We start from the raw sequence: 12950 nt of genomic DNA on the forward strand, positions 1-12950 counted from the left end.
CCAAATTTCGTTCTTCTATGTTGAAGCGTTCGTATCCAGTAACAGTTTGAATTTTGGCCTTTCACTCTGTTTTCTCCTATATTGATAGATGTATTTGGAACTCTAAACCACACCCGGTTTGTGCTAGCTTCTTGACAATTGACACAGTAAAGCAGTTTCACGTTCTATCTCTATGTTCTGTTTCCTCTTGATGTAGCACTCAGCAGTGACTGAGGAGAAACACTTTCATTGAAAGGGGTTGCCAAGCTTCCCAAAATTGTGAGTCTCCAGAAATCTCAGCAACTATTTTTTAAACCAAACTGGATGATACTTTCAGGTAATGATCAGTACACTAAGCTCACTTGGTTCCCCAAATTTCGTTCTTTTATGTTGAAGCGTTCGCTTCCAGTAACTGTTTGAATTTTGGCGTTTCACTCTGTTTTCTCCTATACTGACAGATGTATTTGGAACTCTAAATCAAACACGGTTTGTGCTAGCTTCTTGAAACTTGACACAGTAAAGCAGTTTCACGTTCTATCTCTAGGTTCTGTTTCCTCTGGATGTAGCCGTAAGCAGTGACTGGGGAGAAATACTTTCATTGACAGGGGTTGCCAAGCTTCCAGAAATTACAAGTCTCCAGAAATCTCAGCAACTATGATTTCACCCAACTTGGATGATACTTTCAGGTAATGATCAGTACACTAAGCCCACTTGTTTCCCCAAATTTCGTTCTTCTATGTTGCAGCGTTCATTTCCAGTAACAGTTTGAATTTTGGTGTTTCACTCTGTTTTCTCCTACATTGATAGATGTATTTGGAACTCTAAACCAAACACGGTTTGTGCTAGCTTATTGAAAGTTGAAACAGTAAAGCAGTTTCACGTTCTATCTCTTTGTTCTGTTTCCTCTTGATGTAGCACTCAGCAGTGACTGAGAAGAAACACTTTCATTGAAAGGGGTTGCCAAGCTTCCAGAAATTACGAGTCTCCAGAAATCACAGCAACTATGATTTCACCCAAACTGGATGATACTTTCAGGTAATGATCAGTACACTAAGCCCACTTGGTTCCCCAAATTTCGTTCTTTTATGTTGAAGCGTTCGCTTCCAGTAACTGTTTGAATTTTGGCGTTTCACTCTGATTTCTCCTATACTGACAGATGTATTTGGAACTCTAAATCAAACACGGTTTGTGCTAGCTTCTTGAAACTTGACACAGTAAAGCAGTTTCAAGTTCTATCTCTATGTTCTGTTTTCTCTTGATGTAGCCCTAAGCAGTGACTGGGGAGAAACACTTTCATTGAAAGGGGTTGCCAAGCTTCCCAAAATTGCGAGTCTCCAGAAATCTCAGCAACTATTTTTTCACCCAAACTGGATGATACTTTCAGGTAATGATCAGTACACTAAGCCCACTTGGTTCCCCAAATTTCGTTCTTCTATGTTGAAGCGTTCGTTTCCAGTAACAGTTTGAATTTTGGTGTTTCACTCTGTTTTCTCCTATATTGATAGATGTATTTGGAACTCTAAATCAAACACGGTTTGTGCTAGCTTCTTGAAACTTGAAACAGTAAAGCAGTTTCACGTTCTATCTCTATGTTTTCTTTCCTCTTGATGTAGCACTCAGCAGTGACTCAGGAGAAACACTTTCATTGAAAGGGGTTGCCAAGCTTCCCAAAATTGCGAGTCTCTAGAAATCTCAGCAAACATTTTTTCACCCAACGTGGATGATACTTTCAGGTAATGTCAGTACACTAAGCTCACTTCGTTCCCCAAATTTCGTTCTTCTATGTTGAAGCGTTCGTTTCCAGTAACAGTTTGAATTTTGGCGTTTCACTCTGTTTTCTCCTATATTGATAGATGTATTTGGAACTCTAAATCAAACACGGTTTGTGCTAGCTTCTTGAAACTTGACACAGTAAAGCAGTTTCAAGTTCTATCTCTATGTTCTGTTTTCTCTTGATGTAGCCCTAAGCAGTGACTGGGGAGAAACACTTTCATTGAAAGGGGTTGCCAAGCTTCCCAAAATTGCGAGTCTCCAGAAATCTCAGCAACTATTTTTTCACCCAAACTGGATGATACTTTCAGGTAATGATCAGTACACTAAGCCCACTTGGTTCCCCAAATTTCGTTCTTCTATGTTGAAGCGTTCGTTTCCAGTAACAGTTTGAATTTTGGTGTTTCACTCTGTTTTCTCCTATATTGATAGATGTATTTGGAACTCTAAATCAAACACGGATTGTGCTAGCTTCTTTAAACTTGAAACAGTAAAGCAGTTTCACGTTCTATCTCTATGTTTTCTTTCCTCTTGATGTAGCACTCAGCAGTGACTGAGGAGAAACACTTTCATTGAAAGGGGTTGCCAAGCTTCCCAATATTGCGAGTCTCTAGAAATCTCAGCAAACATTTTTTCACCCAACGTGGATGATACTTTCAGGTAATGTCAGTACACTAAGCTCACTTCGTTCCCCAAATTTCGTTCTTCTATGTTGAAGCGTTCGCTTCCAGTAACTGTTTGAATTTTGGCGTTTCACTCTGTTTTCTCCTATACTGACAGATGTATTTGGAACTCTAAATCAAACACGGTTTGTGCTAGCTTCTTGAAACTTGACACAGTAAAGCAGTTTCAAGTTCTATCTCTATGTTCTGTTTTCTCTTGATGTAGCCCTAAGCAGTGACTGGGGAGAAACACTTGCATTGAAAGGGGTTGCCAAGCTTCCCAAAAAGGCGAGTCTCCAGAAATCTCAGCAACTATTTTTTCACCCAAACTGGATGATACTTTCAGGTAATGATCAGTACACTGAGCCCACTTGGATCCCCAAATTTCGTTCTTCTATGTTGAAGCGTTCGTTTCCAGTAACAGTTTGAATTTTGGCCTTTCACTCTGTTTTCTCCTATATTGATAGATGTATTTGGAACTCTAAACCACACCCGGTTTGTGCTAGCTTCTTGAAACTTGACACAGTAAAGCAGTTTCACGTTCTATCTCTATGTTCTGTTTCCTCTTGATGTAGCACACAGCAGTGACTGAGGAGAAACACTTTCATTGAAAGGGGTTGCCAAGCTTCCAAAAATTACGATTCCCCAGAAATCTCAGCAACTATTTCTTCACCCAAACTGGATGATACTTTCAGGTAATGATGAGTACACTAAGCCCACTGGGTTCCCCAAATTTCGTTCTTCTATGTTGAAGCGTTCGTTTCCAGTAACAGTTTGAATTTTGGCGTTTCGCTCTGTTTTCTCCTATATTGATAGATGTATTTGGAACTCTAAACCAAACACGGTTTGTGCTAGCTTCTTGAAACTTGACACAATAAAGCAGTTTCAAGTTCTATCTCTGTGTTCTGTTTCCTCTTGATGTAGCCCTAAGCAGTGACTGGGGAGAAACACTTACATTGAAAGGGGTTGCCAAGCTTCCAGAAATTACGAGTCTCCAGAAATCTCAGCAACTATGATTTCACCCAAACTGGATGATACTTTCAGGTAATGATCAGTACACTAAGCCCACTTAGTTCCCCAAATTTCGTTCTTCTATGTTGAAGCGTTCGTTTCCAGTAACAGTTTGAATTTTGGCGTTTCACTCTGTTGTCTCCTATATTGATAGATGTATTTGGAACTCTAAACCAAACACGGTTTGTGCTAGCTTCTTGTAACTTGACACAGTAAAGCAGTTTCAGGTTCTATCTCTATGTTCTGTTTCCTCTTGATGTAGCACTCAGCAGTGACTGAGGAGAAACACTTTCATTGAAAAGGGTTGCCAAGCTTCCCAAAATTGCGAGTCTCCAGAAATCTCAGCAACTATTTTTTCACCCAACGTGGATGATACTTTCAGGTAATGATCAGTACACTAAGCTCACTTGGTTCCCCAAATTTCGTTCTTCTATGTTGAAGCGTTCGTTTCCTGTAACAGTTTGAATTTTGGCGTTTCACTCTGTTTTCTCCTATATTGATAGATGTATTTGGAACTCTAAATCAAACACGGTTTGTGCTAGCTCCTTGAAACTTGACACAGTAAAGCAGTTTCAAGCTCTATCTCTATGTTCTGTTTTCTCTTGATGTAGCCTTAAGCAGTGACTGGGGAGAAAAACTTTCATTGAAAGGGGTTGCCAAGCTTCCCATAATTGCGAGTCTCCAGAAATCTCAGCAACTATTTTTTCACCCAAACTGGATGATACTTTCAGGTAATGATCAGTACATTAAGCTCACTTGGTTCCCCAAATTTCGTTCTTTTATGTTGAAGCGTTCGCTTCCAGTAACTGTTTGAATTTTGGCGTTTCACTCTGTTTTCTCCTATACTGACAGATGTATTTGGAACTCTAAATCAAACACGGTTTGTGCTAGCTTCTTGAAACTTGACACAGTAAAGCAGTTTTACGTTCTATCTCTATGTTCTGTTTCCTCTTGATGTAGCACTCAGCAGTGACTGAGGAGAAACACTTTCATTGAAAGGGGTTGCCAAGCTTCCAGAAATTACGAGTCTCCAGAAATCACAGCAACTATGATTTCACCCAACCTGGATGATACTTTCAGGTAATGATCAGTACACTAAGCTCACTTGGTTCCACAAATTTCGTTCTTTTATGTTGAAGCGTTCGCTTCCAGTAACTGTTTGAATTTTCGCGTTTCACTCTGTTTTCTCCTATACTGACAGATGTATTTGGAACTCTAAATCAAACACGGTTTGTGCTAGCTTCTTGAAACTTGACACAGTAAAGCAGTTTCACGTTCTATCTCTAGGTTCTGTTTCCTCTGGATGTAGCCGTAAGCAGTGACTGGGGAGAAATACTTTCATTGACAGGGGTTGCCAAGCTTCCAGAAATTACGAGTCTCCAGAAATCTCAGCAACGATGATTTCACCCAACCTGGATGATACTTTCAGGTAATGATCAGTACACTAAGCCCACTTGTTTCCCCAAATTTCGTTCTTCTATGTTGCAGCGTTCATTTCCAGTAACAGTTTGAATTTTGGCGTTTCACTCTGTTTTCTCCTATATTGATAGATGTATTTGGAACTCTAAACCAAACACGGTTTGTGCTAGCTTATTGAAAGTTGAAACAGTAAAGCAGTTTCACGTTCTATCTCTATGTTCTGTTTCCTCTTGATGTAGCACTCAGCAGTGACTGAGGAGAAACACTTTCATTGAAAGGGGTTGCCAAGCTTCCAGAAATTACGAGTCTCCAGAAATCTCAGCAACTATGATTTCACCCAAACTGGATGATACTTTCAGGTAATGATCAGTACACTAAGCCCACTTGGTTCCCCAAATTTCGTTCTTCTATGTTGAAGCGTTCGTTTCCAGTAACAGTTTGAATTTTGGCGTTTCACTCTGTTTTCTCCTATATTGATAGATGTATTTGGAACTCTAAACCAAACACGGTTTGTGCTAGCTTCTTGAAACTTGACACAGTAAAGCAGTTTCACGTTCTATCTCTATGTTCTGTTTCCTCTTGATGTAGCACTCAGCAGTGACTGAGGAGAAACACTTTCATTGAAAGGGGTTGCCAAGCTTCCCAAAATTGCGAGTCTCCAGAAATCTCAGCAACTATTTTTTCACCCAAAATGGATAATACTTTCAGTTAATGATCAGTACACTAAGCTCACTTGGTTCCCCAAATTTCGTTCTTTTATGTTGAAGCGTTCGCTTCCAGTAAGTGTTTGAATTTTGGCGTTTCACTCTGTTTTCTCCTATACTGACAGATGTATTTGGAACTCTAAATCAAACACGGTTTGTGCTAGCTTCTTGAAACTTGACACAGTAAAGCAGTTTCACGTTCTATCTCTATGTTCTGTTTCCTCTGGATGTAGCCCTAAGCAGTGACTGGGGAGAAATACTTTCATTGACAGGGGTTGCCAAGCTTCCAGAAATTACGAGTCTCCAGAAATCTCAGCAACTATGATTTCACCCAACCTGGATGATACTTTCAGGTAATGATCAGTACACTAAGCCCACTTGGTTCCCCAAATTTCGTTCTTCTATGTTGAAGCGTTCGTTTCCAGTAACAGTTTGAATTTTGGCCTTTCACTCTGTTTTCTCCTATATTGATAGATGTATTTGGAAATCTAAACCACACCCGGTTTGTGCTAGCTTCTTGAAACTTGACACAGTAAAGCAGTTTCACGTTCTATCTCTATGTTCTGTTTCCTCTTGATGTAGCACTCAGCAGTGACTGAGGAGAAACACTTTCATTGAAAGGGGTTGCCAAGCTTCCCAAAATTGTGAGTCTCCAGAAATCTCAGCAACTATTTTTTAACCCAAACTGGATGATACTTTCAGGTAATGATCAGTACACTAAGCTCACTTGGTTCCCCAAATTTCGTTCTTTTATGTTGAAGCGTTCGCTTCCAGTAACTGTTTGAATTTTGGCGTTTCACTCTGTTTTCTCCTATACTGACAGATGTATTTGGAACTCTAAATCAAACACGGTTTGTGCTAGCTTCTTGAAACTTGACACAGTAAAGCAGTTTCACGTTCTATCTCTAGGTTCTGTTTCCTCTGGATGTAGCCGTAAGCAGTGACTGGGGAGAAATACTTTCATTGACAGGGGTTGCCAAGCTTCCAGAAATTACGAGTCTCCAGAAATCTCAGCAACTATGATTTCACCCAACCTGGATGATACTTTCAAGTAATGATCAGTACACTAAGCCCACTTGTTTCCCCAAATTTCATTCTTCTATGTTGCACCGTTCATTTCCTGTAACAGTTTGAATTTTGGCGTTTCACTCTGTTTTCTCTTATATTGATAGATGTATTTGGAACTCTAAACCAAACACGGTTTGTGCTAGCTTATTGAAAGTTGAAACAGTAAAGAAGTTTCACGTTCTCTCTCTATGTTCTGTTTCCTCTTGATGTAGCACTCAGCAGTGACTGAGGAGAAACACTTTCATTGAAAGGGGTTGCCAAGCTTCCAGAAATTACGAGTCTCCAGAAATCTCAGCAACTATGATTTCACCCAAACTGGATGATACTTTCAGGTAATGATCAGTACACTAAGCCCACTTGGTTCCCCAAATTTCGTTCTTCTATGTTGAAGCGTTCGTTTCCAGTAACAGTTTGAATTTTGGCGTTTCACTCTGTTTTCTCCTATATTGATACATGTATTTGGAACTCTAAACCAAACACGGTTTGTGCTAGCTTCTTGAAACTTGACAGAGTAAAGCAGTTTCACGTTCTATCTCTATGTTCTGTTTCCTCTTGATGTAGCACTCAGCAGTGACTGAGGAGAAACACTTTCATTGAAAGGGGTTGCCAAGCTTCCCAAAATTGTGAGTCTCCAGAAATCTCAGCAACTATTTTTTACCCAAACTGGATGATACTTTCAGGTAATGATCAGTACACTAAGCTCACTTGGTTCCCCAAATTTCGTTCTTTTATGTTGAAGCGTTCGCTTCCAGTAACTGTTTGAATTTTGGCGTTTCACTCTGTTTTCTCCTATACTGACAGATGTATTTGGAACTCTAAATCAAACACGGTTTGTGCTAGCTTCTTGAAACTTGACACAGTAAAGCAGTTTCACGTTCTATCTCTAGGTTCTGTTTCCTCTGGATGTAGCCGTAAGCAGTGACTGGGGAGAAATACTTTCATTGACAGGGGTTGCCAAGCTTCCAGAAATTACGAGTCTCCAGAAATCTCAGCAACTATGATTTCACCCAACCTGGATGATACTTTCAGGTAATGATCAGTACACTAAGCCCACTTGGTTCCCCAAATTTCGTTCTTCTATGTTGAAGCGTTCGTTTCCAGTAACAATTTGAATTTTGGCCTTTCACTCTGTTTTCTCCTATATTGATAGATGTATTTGGAACTCTAAACCACACCCGGTTTGTGCTAGCTTCTTGAAACTTGACACAGTAAAGCAGTTTCATGTTCTATCTCTATGTTCTGTTTCCTCTTGATGTAGCACACAGCAGTGACTGAGGAGAAACACTTTCATTGAAAGGGGTTGCCAAGCTTCCAAAAATTACGATTCCCCAGAAATCTCAGGAACTATTTTTTCACCCAAACTGGATGATACTTTCAGGTAATGATGAGTACACTAAGCCCACTGGGTTCCCCAAATTTCGTTCTTCTATGTTGAAGCGTTCGTTTCCAGTAACAGTTTGAATTTTGGCGTTTCACTCTGTTTTCTCCTATATTGATAGATGTATTTGGAACTCTAAACCAAACACGGTTTGTGCTAGCTTCTTGAAACTTGACACAATAAAGCAGTTTCAAGTTCTATCTCTGTGTTCTGTTTCCTCTTGATGTAGCCCTAAGCAGTGACTGGGGAGAAACACTTACATTGAAAGGGGTTGCCAAGCTTCCAGAAATTACGAGTCTCCAGAAATCTCAGCAACTATGATTTCACCCAAACTGGATGATACTTTCAGGTAATGATCAGTACACTAAGCCCACTTAGTTCCCCAAATTTCGTTCTTCTATGTTGAAGCGTTCGTTCCCAGTAACAGTTTGAATTTTGGCGTTTCACTCTGTTTTCTCCTATATTGATAGATGTATTTGGAACTCTAAACCAAACACGGTTTGTGCTAGCTTCTTGTAACTTGACACAGTAAAGCAGTTTCAGGTTCTATCTCTATGTTCTGTTTCCTCTTGATGTAGCACTCAGCAGTGACTGAGGAGAAACACTTTCATTGAAAGGGGTTGCCAAGCTTCCCAAAATTGCGAGTCTCCAGAAATCTCAGCAACTATTTTTTCACCCAACGTGGATGATACTTTCAGGTAATGATCAGTACACTAAGCTCACTTGGTTCCCCAAATTTCGTTCTTCTATGTTGAAGCGTTCGTTTCCTGTAACAGTTTGAATTTTGGCGTTTCACTCTGTTTTCTCCTATATTGATAGATGTATTTGGAACTCTAAATCAAACACGGTTTGTGCTAGCTTCTTGAAACTTGACACAGTAAAGCAGTTTCAAGCTCTATCTCTATGTTCTGTTTTCTCTTGATGTAGCCTTAAGCAGTGACTGGGGAGAAACACTTTCATTGAAAGGGGTTGCCAAGCTTCCCAAAATTGCGAGTCTCCAGAAATCTCAGCAACTATTTTTTCACCCAAACTGGATGATACTTTCAGGTAATGATCAGTACATTAAGCTCACTTGGTTCCCCAAATTTCGTTTTTTATGTTGAAGCGTTCGCTTCCAGTAACTGTTTGAATTTTGGCGTTTCACTCTGTTTTCTCCTATACTGACAGATGTATTTGGAACTCTAAATCAAACACGGTTTGTGCTAGCTTCTTGAAACTTGACACAGTAAAGCAGTTTTACGTTCTATCTCTATGTTCTGTTTCCTCTTGATGTAGCACTCAGCAGTGACTGAGGAGAAACACTTTCATTGAAAGGGGTTGCCAAGCTTCCAGAAATTACGAGTCTCCAGAAATCACAGCAACTATGATTTCACCCAACCTGGATGATACTTTCAGGTAATGATCAGTACACTAAGCCCACTTGGTTCCCCAAATTTCGTTCTTCTATGTTGAAGCGTTCGTTTCCATTAACAGTTTGAATTTTGGCATTTCACTCTGTTTTCTCCTATATTGATAGATGTATTTGGAACTCTAAATCAAACACGGTTTGTGCTACCTTCTTCAAACTTGACACAGTAAAGCAGTTTCACGTTCTTTCTCTATGTTCTGTTTCCTCTTGATGTAGCACTCAGCAGTGACTGAGGAGAAACACTTTCATTGAAAGGGGTTGCCAAGCTTCCCAAAATTGCGAGTCTCCAGAAATCTCAGCAACTATTTTTTCACCCAAACTGGATGATACTTTCAGGTAATGATCATTACACTAAGCCCACTTGGTTCCCCAAATTTCGTTCTTCTATGTTAAAGCGTTCGTTTCCAGTAACAGTTTGAATTTTGGCGTTTCACTCTGTTTTCTCCTATATTGATAGATGTATTTGGAACTCTAAACCAAACACGGTTTGTGCTAGCTTCTTGAAACTTGACACAGTAAAGCAGTTTCACGTTCTATCTCTATGTTCTGTTTCCTCTTGATGTAGCACTCAGCAGTGACTGAGGAGAAACACTTTCATTGAAAGGGGTTGCCAAGCTTCCCAAAATTGCGAGTCTCCAGAAATCTCAGCAACTATTTTTTCACCCAAACTGGATGATACTTTCAGGTAATGATCAGTACACTAAGCTCACTTGTTTCCCCAAATTTCGTTCTTTTATGTTGATGCGTTCGCTTCCAGTAACTGTTTGTATTTTGGCGTTTCACTCTGTTTTCTCCTATACTGACAGATGTATTTGGAACTCTAAATCAAACACGGTTTGTGCTAGCTTCTTGAAACTTGACACAGTAAAGCAGTTTCACGTTCTATATCTATGTTCTGTTTCCTCTGGATGTAGCCCTAAGCAGTGACTGGGGAAAAATACTTTCATTGACAGAGGTTGCCAAGCTTCCAGAAATTACGAGTCTTCAGAAATCTCAGCAACTATGATTTCACCCAAACTGGATGATACTTTCAGGTAATGATCAGTACACTAAGCCCACTTGGTTCCCCAAATTTCGTTCTTCTATGTTGAAGTGTTCGTTTCCAGTAACAGTTTGAATTTTGGCGTTTCACTCTGTTTTCTCCTATATTGATAGATGTATTTGGAACTCTAAACCAAACAGGGTTTGTGCTAGCTTCTTGAAACTTGACACAGTAAAGCAGTTTCACGTTCTATCTCTATGTTCTGTTTCCTCTTGATGTAGCACTCAGCAGTGACTGAGGAGAAACACTTTCATTGAAAGGGGTTTCCAAGCTTCCCAAAATTGCGAGTCTCCAGAAATCTCAGCAACAATTTTTTCACCCAAACTGGATGATACTTTCAGGTAATGATCAGTACACTAAGCTCACTTGGTTCCCCAAATTTCGTTTTTTATGTTGAAGCGTTCGCTTCCAGTAACTGTTTGAATTTTGGCGTTTCACTCTGTTTTCTCCTATACTGACAGATGTATTTGGAACTCTAAATCAAACACGGTTTGTGCTAGCTTCTTGAAACTTGACACAGTAAAGCAGTTTTACGTTCTATCTCTATGTTCTGTTTCCTCTTGATGTAGCACTCAGCAGTGACTGAGGAGAAACACTTTCATTGAAAGGGGTTGCCAAGCTTCCAGAAATTACGAGTCTCCAGAAATCACAGCAACTATGATTTCACCCAACCTGGATGATACTTTCAGGTAATGATCAGTACACTAAGCCCACTTGGTTCCCCAAATTTCGTTCTTCTATGTTGAAGCGTTCGTTTCCATTAACAGTTTGAATTTTGGCATTTCACTCTGTTTTCTCCTATATTGATAGATGTATTTGGAACTCTAAATCAAACACGGTTTGTGCTACCTTCTTCAAACTTGACACAGTAAAGCAGTTTCACGTTCTTTCTCTATGTTCTGTTTCCTCTTGATGTAGCACTCAGCAGTGACTGAGGAGAAACACTTTCATTGAAAGGGGTTGCCAAGCTTCCCAAAATTGCGAGTCTCCAGAAATCTCAGCAACTATTTTTTCACCCAAACTGGATGATACTTTCAGGTAATGATCATTACACTAAGCCCACTTGGTTCCCCAAATTTCGTTCTTCTATGTTAAAGCGTTCGTTTCCAGTAACAGTTTGAATTTTGGCGTTTCACTCTGTTTTCTCCTATATTGATAGATGTATTTGGAACTCTAAACCAAACACGGTTTGTGCTAGCTTCTTGAAACTTGACACAGTAAAGCAGTTTCACGTTCTATCTCTATGTTCTGTTTCCTCTTGATGTAGCACTCAGCAGTGACTGAGGAGAAACACTTTCATTGAAAGGGGTTGCCAAGCTTCCCAAAATTGCGAGTCTCCAGAAATCTCAGCAACTATTTTTTCACCCAAACTGGATGATACTTTCAGGTAATGATCAGTACACTAAGCTCACTTGTTTCCCCAAATTTCGTTCTTTTATGTTGATGCGTTCGCTTCCAGTAACTGTTTGTATTTTGGCGTTTCACTCTGTTTTCTCCTATACTGACAGATGTATTTGGAACTCTAAATCAAACACGGTTTGTGCTAGCTTCTTGAAACTTGACACAGTAAAGCAGTTTCACGTTCTATATCTATGTTCTGTTTCCTCTGGATGTAGCCCTAAGCAGTGACTGGGGAAAAATACTTTCATTGACAGAGGTTGCCAAGCTTCCAGAAATTACGAGTCTTCAGAGATCTCAGCAACTATGATTTCACCCAAACTGGATGATACTTTCAGGTAATGATCAGTACACTAAGCCCACTTGGTTCCCCAAATTTCGTTCTTCTATGTTGAAGTGTTCGTTTCCAGTAACAGTTTGAATTTTGGCGTTTCACTCTGTTTTCTCCTATATTGATAGATGTATTTGGAACTCTAAACCAAACAGGGTTTGTGCTAGCTTCTTGAAACTTGACACAGTAAAGCAGTTTCACGTTCTATCTCTATGTTCTGTTTCCTCTTGATGTAGCACTCAGCAGTGACTGAGGAGAAACACTTTCATTGAAAGGGGTTGCCAAGCTTCCCAAAATTGCGAGTCTCCAGAAATCTCAGCAACAATTTTTTCACCCAAACTGGATGATACTTTCAGGTAATGATCAGTACACTAAGCTCACTTGGTTCCCCAAATTTCGTTCTTTTATGTTGAAGCGTTCGCTTCCAGTAACTGTTTGAATTTTGGCGTTTCACTCTGTTTTCTCCTATACTGACAGATGTATTTGGAACTCTAAATCAAACACGGTTTGTGCTAGCTTCTTGAAACTTGACACAGTAAAGCAGTTTCACGTTCTATCTCTATGTTCTGTTTCCTCTTGATGTAGCACTCAGCAGTGACTGAGGAGAAACACTTTCATTGAAAGGGGTTGCCAAGCTTCCCAAAATTGCGAGTCTCTAGAAATCTCAGCAACTATTTTTTCACCCAAAGTGGATGATACTTTCAGGTAATGATCAGTACACTAAGCTCACTTGGTTCCCCAAATTTCGTTCTTTTATGTTGAAGCGTTCGCTTCCAGTAA

This window comes from Spermophilus citellus, assembly GCF_964194105.1.
Source record: "Spermophilus citellus genome assembly, chromosome: 1".
NCBI lineage: Eukaryota > Metazoa > Chordata > Mammalia > Rodentia > Sciuridae > Spermophilus > Spermophilus citellus.